Source organism: Silene latifolia, chromosome 2 (genome assembly GCF_048544455.1).
Source record: "Silene latifolia isolate original U9 population chromosome 2, ASM4854445v1, whole genome shotgun sequence".
In the NCBI taxonomy this organism is placed as follows: Eukaryota; Viridiplantae; Streptophyta; class Magnoliopsida; order Caryophyllales; family Caryophyllaceae; genus Silene; species Silene latifolia.
The window spans coordinates 62,829,705-62,840,693 of record NC_133527.1 but is presented as its reverse complement, the minus strand read 5'-3'; the positions used below and the strand labels follow the sequence as shown (position 1 = coordinate 62,840,693).

The 10,989-nt window shown below is 42.9% G+C and overlaps 1 non-coding gene across 1 annotated transcript; it reads left to right on the top strand.

Moving 5' to 3' along the window:
* Positions 1-9,393: 9,393 nt before the first annotated feature.
* Positions 9,394-9,499, top strand: LOC141645111 (small nucleolar RNA R71). The gene has a single exon (XR_012544701.1). It is a non-coding gene; the product is annotated as a small nucleolar RNA R71 (small nucleolar RNA).
* Positions 9,500-10,989: the final 1,490 nt, after the last annotated feature.

Here is a 10,989-nt window from a genome sequence, read left to right as displayed (position 1 = left end):
GTAGGGATTGTTTTGGACTAATTTGGACTCTGTGTTTGGGCGATTTTTGTAGTCTTTAGGGTCTGTTTTTGAGTTGCTTTATACTAGTGGATTTCCGCTCTAAAACCGTTTTAAATGCTGACTTAGTTGGCTCAGCTAGGACTGTTTTTAGGCGCAAGAATGAAGTCTTAAGGGGACGATTGGTACTCTGTTTTGGGCAGGGACGAGAGCTGTCATCGTGGGTTTTCACTTTGCATTTGAGGACTGGAGTTGGGGTCGAACTTAGGCATCTTTTGGGTTCTGTTTTGGACTGATTTTTGGGTCAGGTTATGAAGTAGGGTGAAGGGTGACTATGGGTAGTCGGGTGGTGGTCGTGTCGGACTCCTAGTGGCCTAGCTGTGGCCTGGCCGTGGCCTAGCTAAGTCACGAGTTTGAGGCCATGTGTAGTTGGTGGTTAGGCCGAGTTTAAGGTTGTCATAATAACTTTTGAGCCGTGTCTATAAATTGTTTTGACGCTAGTTTGGTTTATTTAAAATATAATTAAATTAATTTCCGTCTCATATTTTATATAAAGATAATTCGTTAATATCGTCCTTTCACATAATTATTTTAGGTGGCTCATTTGTGGTTGAAGATGAAGAGTAATTTTGGGTTTTAGAAGCTTTCTCAAGTTATTACTTGTCTCTTTGCTCGCGTAAGGTAACTATTCCCAGTTACTCGACGAATTAATGTCACATTAGTAATTGATGTTGTGTTTGGTGTTTGTTAAGTGTTTAGGTGATTGATAATGTATTACTTTCGTTTTTCACATGAAAGAAATTTGGAAATAGCATGAGAATAATATTGCGATAAAATTTGTGATTTGGGCCAAAGTAGGCCAAGACTCTGAGCTGGGCCAGATTGACCGAACGAGTTTGGTCAAGCTAGGTTTCCGGTCAGCCTCGATTTGACCGATGATCCGTCGCGGTACTCGGGTCGAGGGTTTGTCTTTGAGGTGAGATTGGTTGTTATTGGAAATTTTATGTTATGTCTTGATATTTGTAATTATCATTTCACATGTTGGTTGTTGGATGAATTGGCTGCCTTATACTTCAGTCTTGTTGCCTCTTTGCCATTTTAGCTTGTTCTCATGAATTATGAAATTAACGGTTAGCTGGAATTTGGATTATTATTGATAATGGAGATATTGTTGGATTGTCAGCTGAATTGGGTATCCTACTTGTCTTGTGTGGTGTGGGCTAAAGTATTCAAGCTAGGACTAGCTGGGACTAGGTCCTAGGTGAGTATTTCGGCCTTCATCATAGATAGGTCATTATAGTCTTTGACGAGTGTATGTTCACTGCTTAATAGCCTCTGTGTTCCTGAGTTGGTGGGTTTATATCCAAGTTGGGGCATGACCTCGTTACTTATTTTGAGAGTAAGTGGTCAGCTTAAGTACTTGCCAACCCTTTGGTGGACTCCTTAGGGTACTCACATGGTTTTATAAAATTGTGGGTCTTGGGTGCGGTGGTGTGTATCCACATGTCTAGGTCTGCGCAGATTTTAGGCTAGGTTGTGTTGTGTCTTGGCCATGTTTTGATAGAACCTCTGAGCCAAGATACCGGTTCGACTACCTTCCCTACCTCGTGGTATAGACTCGAGTTACAGAGTGACTATTGACGGGACTAAGAACTTATGCCTGTCTTTGATATATTGCCCTTTCTTGTTTGATGATTCTATGAATCATAGAAGGTGAGATGCAAGCCGGCTATGGTTGATAAAGTTTGGATTCCTGGATGTTATGTGATTCACATGATAGTGTAGTATGAGTCGGTCTAGTATTCACATGCTAGGACTATGTGTTGTTATATTATTGTTCACATGATAAGCACGATTGTCTAGCATCTATATGCTAAGGCTATGTGTTATTCATATTCATATTTTTATGTTTACATGTTATATTAATTATGACATTTCGTGGCTGGGAGAACTCGGAGTTACTCCCCACTGACTGTGGCTTTCGTATTTGTATAAAATGCGATTGACAGGTAGGTGATGCATATATGGGGTACATGGACGAGCTAGCGAGCAAAGTAACCTTGGAACCTAGATTGGCTTTATTTTATTGTGACCCTTAAACACTTTTTATGTCACATACATTTTAGGGACATATGTCTCCCTCTTTACATTTGGTTGTATAATTTGCTATTCGCGACTTTAGCGATGGTTATGTTATGACACTTCTAGTTAGACCTTGTATGTTTGACACCTTCCAATTTGGATATCTTTATAATAGGTTCAGGTTTTAAAATTACAGGTTTTTACCCAATTGAACCTATTACAAACATATCCATGCAGTTTTATTCTAGAATTACGTGTTTATTTTTCCGCGATAAGTGAGGGTGTCACACAAACGAGTTATAAGCTGTTCAGAAATATAACCAACCTATCGACCTTGCAAGACCAACAAAATCGGACTCTCTCGTGGTCACTCTTCTCTCATGAAGCAAAGGGTGAATGTTATATGTAAAAGAGAGAAGGAAAGATAGTCACTCACCTAACTGCGACCTACATAGCATGCATGCAACAAAAATGAAAGACAATTCAAGTACTAATGCACACACTCCAACCAATAATGTCTGTCACAGCCAAGGGCTTACAAATAATATGGGAATAGTGAGGTTCAGGTGAGAAAAGGTAAAACAAGTTATGGTAATGTGGAGGTAAAAGCGTCAAGCTAGTTCCTAACGGGACCATAATAAACCATCCGAATCTCAACTGACTAAAAAATAGAGTACAAGTGCCCTTCATTTGGTACACAGCTCACTAAACCCATACACAATCTCCTCAAAAATATGGAATAAGAATGGAGGAGTTAGACGGTCACAAACATTCCTTTTTAACACCGTCTAAATGAATCAAACGAAGCAAATCAAACTTTTTTTTTCTTCTTTTCTTCACTGTACAACGTGGTTTCTGTTTTTTTTTTCATTTTTTTTTCTTTTTCACGTTTTCTTCTCTTTTTTTTTTATTTTTCAATTTTTTTATTTTTCTCCTTCCTTCTTTTTACACCAACTCCATACAAAAAGATACGGGCCAAACTGCAAACGGAAAATCATACCACAAAAGACATACTAAACTAGCTTGACTAGGCAGGCTCAGTTTGGGATGTAGCTAATGGGGCAAAAAGGCAAGTTTTGGCTTAAGTGGAGCTAAATGGGTGAAAAATATAAGGAAAAGAGGAAATTTGCAAGACCTCCCTGCATGTGACACCAACCACAAACCCGAATGTGTGCATTTGACAAGAAATTGAATGTCATAAAAGTGCAAAAACGATGAACATGCTATGCAAGGAGTACTACTCTCAATTCCTATTGAACTGGCCATGAATGTCACCAGTTTTGGGCTCTAAAACTCAGAATTTATGGAGTAGTTTGCCAATTTATCAGGTCAAGTCTAAACAGTCAGCTATATATGAACAGAAAGTCGTAGACTATGCGTATGACAAAGCTAATAACTATCAACAGAAGTGCAAGGCTTAAGTAAAAATGACAAGTTATAGTGCAGTTTCATCACGGGAATCTACCGTTCCGACTCAACCTATATGCAAAAATAAACTTGAAAATTTTTGGATTTTTGAAATTTCCTAATTTTTTTGGTTTTTTTATTTTTTTAATGAAATAAACAAACAATGCAAGCGGAAATAAATAAACGTGAATGCAAAACAAATGCAAATGCAGACTCAAAAGGATGCAATACCCTCCCCAAACCAAAACGGACAACGCCCTTGTTGTCCTCCAGCATACACCAGCAGATATATACAGGGGAACAGGAATATACAACCAATAAAGAATAAAAACAATAAAATAAAAAAGAGACAAAAATAAAAGAGTAACATGTACATACAAAATACGAACTTCCCCAAACCAGCCAGAAAACTGGGGAAGTGAGTAGACTAGTAGTTACTCATCAGCCTCCTCTTCGCTGTCGCGCACGTCCTCCACCCGCATTGTGTAGTCCGGGTCGACCTCCTGCTCTCTCCTCTTCCTCTGCTCAGCTCGAGCTCTCTCCGCTGCCACCTCCGGGTCCTTGTCCTCCTCCTCCTCCTCAGCATGCTCCGGGTACCCCTCATCTGGGTACCGGTAAAAGGAATGGTGTGGCCAACCCTCTGGGATCGGACGGTGTCGACTCAAGTGGTACTCATATAGAGGGAACAAAGTCAAAGCTAAGTCCCACTCTATACGAGCCTGTCTCTCTGCAATCTCAACTAACAAACCGTCACGACGCCCTTGGTCCATGACCGAGGACGCCTCAAAGGGTGGTAGAGGTACAAAATTAGCCGGTAGGACCGGCTGTGCCTGTGTCTAGTCGGCGGGCGCGGGAGTAGGAGTAGGAATAGGAGTCGGGATGGGAGTAGTCGTGGAAGGCTGGACACTCCCAGAAGGTGTGGACCCCTCTCCGATGTCAAGTCTACGCCGCTTCTTGGCGGCGGGTAAAGTGGGAGGTGGTCGGAGTGGAAGGTGGTAGTCAAGTAGAGGTGGCAGTCGGTCGCCCCTAGCGACAGTAGGCAAAGGGGCTAGACGGGGGAGAGTGTCACAAGGTAGGTCCACAGATAAGGAACCGTCTATCTTCCATATCTGGTAGTCTGTGGCCAGCCAATGCTAAGAATGCATGGCATCCAGACTCAGATACCTCCCTCCCTCGAGGTATTGTAAGTCACGAGGCCAGACGGGGAAAAGGGACCGGGCAAGTATGGTGGCTATAGCACCACAGGCAATAGATCCCGTGACCTTCGCCCCCTGGGCCTGGAAGTACTGGGCGGTCAGATAGGCAATGTTGAGGGTAAAAGGACCCTCGCAATCAATGTTCAGGTAACCGCCTAAGATGGAGAGCTCGTTGTTGTTGATGTTGTTTGGCTCCTTTCGGCCAAAAATGGTGCTCCCCATCAATCTAAGAAAGTAACGGGCAGGGGGAAGGTGGACCTGTGCGAGCTTTCGCTCGGGAAAGGTGGTCTGGGCCAAGGTCCGCCAAAGCTGACGAATGACCCTCCTAGGGGCGGTAGCGTCGCCCGTAGAGGAAAGTCCAAGTCTACTACCAAACTCCCCCAAAGTCATCGAAAAAGTCTGGTTGAACAACCGGAAAGACACAGAAGAACTAGTGGGGGCAGCGTCGTGTGCCCCGGAGGAGAAGGTGAAGGAGCTGAGGAACTCAAGACTCAGCTCCAGAAAGGTACGGCCACTCATAGTAATGAGTCCGGCCATCCCCATGCCCCGTAAAAGCTCACAAACTGACTCGTAGATGCCGAGTCTCTCAAGTGTCGGTTTATTTAAAAACCGGGAAGGTACAAACTCACAGCCAAGGAGGTTATAAAACCTCTTACGATGGACACCGTTAACGAAAATTACCTGCGGGTAGTCGAGGTGAGAGTCGAGGGAGTTGTCCCCTCGGACAGTGACCGTGCCAGAAGGAGCAGTTGAAGTAGAAGTGCTAGGAGATGGCGGAGAACGGGAACGTCCACGACCTCGGCCCCGACCCCTAGAACCCGAAGTAGAAGCCCGTCCAGTGACGGTGCGAGGAACTAGGGCCACTCTAAAGGCAGCTGCAAGTGCAGGTGAGTCCGTCACAGGTGTGCTCACCGCGGCTGGAGTAGAGGTTGTGGCTGCTGTGACCACCACTGAAGAAGAAAGACTAGCAGCAGCGCTAGCAGTGGTGGTGGCTGTAACTGAAGTGGTAGCCGAAACAGAGCTAGCAGCAGTGCTAGCTGGCGTAAAAACAGTACCGGCGGCTGAAACTAAGAACACGGGAGTGCTGGTCGGTGGGGAGACGGTAGTAACAGCAGGGACTACCGTCTCAGACAGAGATAAAGACGGACTGGCAGAAGAGCTCGACGAAGGCATCAAGCTAGAATCCATCCTGAATAAATGGGGCAGGGGAATTTATAAGAAAACAGCGGCTAAACAGCATGAAAACAGCGTGAAAACAGCATGACAATTCCCAAACAGTCGAAAAATTCGACTACAGCCCAAAAATTTCCAAAATTTCCTCAAAAATTCGATTGACAGCGGGTAAACAGCGATAAGGGCGGGGTAACAGGTATCAATTGCATGAAATTAAGTAACAATCGAAGCAATTAAGCATGTGACACCATCAAAGACCAATCTTACAGTCGAAAATTTCGACTGTACTGAACCCGTATTGCAAATTTATCGCTAAAATCGAATTTAAACATGTAGGAATCAATGAGGCATGGGAATTAAGCATCAAGTAGTGTAAATTAAACATGGAAACGAAATTTTAGTCGAAAATTTCAACCCAAAACTGAAATCAAAACCCTAATTCCTAATACACTTCATAAAAGGCGTAATTAATGAAATGAAAATGCAATGAGGTGTAGGAATTACTTACTTGATGCTAGAGATCCTACAAAGAACAATTAATCGACAAGAAATAAGCAAATTAGGCGATTTTTTGAACGAAAACCGCGGAACCCTAATTCCCTCAATAGACCATATAAATGGGCGTGAATCAAAGGGAAAACAGAGGGCAAGTGACGATTAATCAACAATAAGCACAATGTAGGTGACGGATTTGACAAATGGGCAAGAAATATGAGGGATTTGGGGTATTTTTTATCGCAAAATAGGAAGGGAGTCGAAAAATTAGGGGTGAAATGAATTAACAAGGAAAAGGAAAGGAGTTAAAGGAAACTCCTTGCGTGTCCATTCCCATTTCACTCGATCGAGTGATTTAAAACTGCTCGATCGAGGACTTTATGGATCCATCTACTCGATCGAGAACTCCCCATTTCTGCTTTACTCGATCGACTAAAATGGAATCACTCGATCGAGTACAAAAATTACTCGATCGAGCTCTTTTCCTCGTGTAAGCTCTTGAATTCGTCATTCTTCCTTTGAATTTGCGTAAAAATTCCCCAAACCTGCATAAAAATACTTGCAAAAATATCCCAAAATACCAAATACGCAAAGTAACAGTCTATAGTCTCTATCTATGCTAAAAATTGTCTAAATTCTAATTGTCCAAATTAAAAGCAATAAAAGAAATTCAACGGAAAAATTAAAAATCGTTTATACAAGTTGGTACACGGGGCATTTCCCCGCTCACTTCCCAAAGCAATTAAGTAGCCCCTCGGAGGGCTCCTGACTGGAGGACGTCACCTCAGCAACATTGATCGTCCTCTTCAGCTTCCATGAGCTTGAACTTGAATCATTAGGAGGAGAATAGTTCACATCCACATATGCGCGAACTTTTCTCATCCTTGCTCCTTTCTCACCGGCTTTAACGTTGTCACTCCCACTTTGACTGACATTAATTGCACAATGCCCTTTGACAACTCCTTCATTGTTTTCATCTGTACCTGCAGCAAGGAAAACAGACGAACTTTCCTCATTTTTCCTCTCAACCTGAGGCGGAGGGGTAACAATAGCAGCACAATGCTCCAAATTTTCATTTGGAGTGTCAATAATAGGGTCAATAGAAGAGAGGGCATTGCAAGGCTGAGCTTGCATGGGAGCCCTCCGGAACATAGACTGATGGAATATCAGCTCCTCGTCCCCAACCTGAAAAGTCAATGTCTTGCCCCCGACGTCTATTACTGCACGGGCATTAGATAAAAATGGGCTCCCTAAAATAATAGGGGTATGAGCATCTTCGGGGATGTCAAGTACAACGAAGTCAACGGGAATAAAGAACCTTCCGATCTTAACAGGTACGTCTTCTATTACACCTAGTGGACGTGATATGCTACGGTCGACCATCTGAACAGTCATGTTGGTGCAATTAAACTTTGTCAAACCAAGTCTCTTAGCCAGAGACAACGGTAAGACACTCACGCTAGCGCCAAGATCGCATAACGCGTTATCAATCAAATGGGTAACAATATGACACGAAATTGAGAAACTACCCGGGTCTGACTGTTTGGGAGGTAACTTATTTTGAACTAGGGCCGTCCCTACCTCAGTCAAAGCTACCATCTCATGATCATGAATGTGCCTCTTACGTGTTCAAATTTCTTTCATAAATTTAAGGTAAGAGGGTACCTGTGTCAGCAGTTCGGCGAATGGCACAGTGACCTGCAAGCTTCTCAGGATCTAGGAAAATTTGCCGAATTGTTGATTAGCTTTAGTACTCTGCAGACGCCTAGGGAAGGGGACCGTGATGGGTAACTCGAGTCCCTTGTTTCTCTCTTCCAACATGTCAGCCTGATCAAGCTCTGTATCCTTTGGACGCTTCTTTCCTCTCGAACGAGGTCTTTCAGGCGATTTCTCACTCGATCGAGCACTAGCAGGCTCTCGATCAAGCTGTCCATTATCCATACTACTCGATTGACCAAAATTCCCATTCGATCAAGTAGTTTCTTCAACAGAGTCACTCGATCGAGTAGAAATTTCACCCGATCGAGCAGTTGCCTTTTCCTGTTCACTCGATCAAGTAGAAATTCCACTCGATCGAGCACTTTCTTCAGCAAATCTACTCGATCGACCTCCAGAAACTAGTCGATCGAGTACTTTCTTAGCCGTCAGCTCATTTCCTTTGACAGAACACTGTTCATTAGCAGTTATAACCTTCATCGGGTCTGATTTCAACACTTCCGGTCCCTCATATGAATGACCGCTTCTCAAATTGATTAAATTTACCGTCTCATGTGGATTTTTGTCAGCTTGTGATGGTAAATGACCCAGTTTCCTTGTGGACTAGTTCGCGGCTAACTGGGCAACTTGAGTTTCAAGTGCCTTGATAGAAGCATCTTTTTGTTGATCGCTTAACTTCCACTGCTTTGTCAAAGACTGCAACATCGTCTTCAACTCACCTATCTCACTTACCCCACCAGAAGACGAGGCACCTTGATTAGGTGTAGGAAAGGAAGGAGGCTTCTGAAAGCTTTGTTGAGTCTTATGTGGAGGGACATATGTCTGCTGCTGGTGCGGAGGAGGGGTAGGATTGAGCACATTTTGACTTGTCCACCTTAAATTGTTATGGACTGCCCCTTGGTTATTATAATAGGAACCCCCTCCTTGCCTGTATTGTTGAAAGGCAAGGACCTATTCCTTCTCTGTAAGACAGCCAACAGCAGTGTGACCGTCGTTGCTACCACACCTCTCACATGTGACGGTCTCCCCTCTAGTAAGCATATGGACCGTCTGAGGCTCCCCAGCAGAATGTAACTCCAATTTATCAAATCTAGCATTCATGGCTTCCAGCTGAGCCACAACTTGCTTATCGACTACATGAGCTGTTCTAATACCATCCCTCGGGTTTCCATATTCAGCACTGTGGTTCGCCATCTCTTCAATAAGGGCCCATCCCTTATCATCGTCCTTATTCTCTTGGAATCTCCCATTAGATGACGCATCAAGTATGGCTCTGTGATTATCGTACAGCCTATTGTAGAACTGGTTGGAAAGAAACCACGGGTCAAAACCATGGTGAGGAAGAGACCTCACCAACTTCTTAAAACGGGACCATGCTTCATAGAGAGTCTCATCAGGTGCCTGCTTGAAACTCGTAATCTTTGCCCTCAGCTGATTGGTGCGCTGTGGAAGGAGATATCTCTTATAAAATGCAAGAGCAAGGGTCTCCCAGTTTGTAACCCCTGCGGCCGTACGGTCCAAATCAGTCAACCACTCCCTGGCTGCATCAGTCAAAGAAAAAGGAAACAGAACTTCCTTAATCTTGTCTCGAGTTACCCCCTTTGTGGCGGGGATAGTAGAGCATTAGTCCGTAAAGACCTCCATATGCTTCCTCGGATCTTCACTTGCCACACCTCTATAGAGATTTCTCTCCACTAGATTGATATAGGAAGGACGGATGTCAAATGTATTCCCATCCTTAGTCTGGAGATTGAAACCTTTAGGAATATACGATGCTTTAGGCTCCGAGAGACTAGCAATGTTCGATATCTTTACTGGTTGATCGGCATAAATAGGAATGTCTTCTTATAAAGACTGGTCTTCTGAGAAAAGAAAATGATGTAGCTCTGGCTCGAAAGTACTCAAGTCTTCCTTTCGTGATTTTCTCTGCAGACGGAGTCTATGCGTGAATAGTCTCTCTGGCTCTGAATTAGCTGAAACTAACTCAAACCTGTCTGACCTGGGCATAAACAACACTGGAAGAAAATAAATAAGAACTCCCTCAAGGAATAAAAATTCCCTGAGACGGATAAAATAAACGAAACAAAGACAGATAGGGCAATTGCCTCCCCGACAACGGCGCCAAAATTTGATACATCTGTCGTGTACCTATCAAAAATAAACTAACTAAACTAACTATATAGCTAGGGAAGTCAGGGCGATCTCCTCAGGGAGCGAAGATATCTGTAGAAGTCCGTCTATTTGGTCACAAATGGGGGGTTGTTTAAATTGGTTTTCTAAACTAAAAAGGTTTAAAGGAAAGAGAAGTAAGGAAAGAGCAGTAAAGGCAGGAAAATAGAATTAAACTATCAAATAGAGAAGGGATATGTCCGGATTTCGGTTCACTACGGTAGTCCAGTGACTCAACTGTAAACAACCTAGACAAATTAATGCGAGACGGATATCGAAAGATCCCCTAATCCCAATATGAAATAGAAAAATAACCAGCATTCAAGATATTAAAACGATAACTAAATTTCATAAAAGTGAATTAGGGCAGAAATTAAATGAAGTAAAACAAAGAATTAAAGCAATTGAAATAAAGATTATTATTAAGAAAGGAGAAAGAGATTAAAATCGTGAGAATCCGGCGTAAAGAACGACAAAATCCGAGCGAAATAATCCCGAATGCAAAGTTACAGAAAAAAGGGAAAAACAACGTAATGTGTTTTCTGTCAAACTAAAACTGATGAATGATAAGATAAAAGATTCAAGGACCGATCTAGTTAACGAAAGTTTAAATAGAAAATAAACTAAGTCAAACAACTAAAACACGTTCACGGGCTAATTAAAGCCCACGAAAGCCTAAACCACTCGATCGAGTAGAATAAATACACTCGATCAAGCAAAACTCCAGAAAATCTACTCGATCGAGTAGAATAGT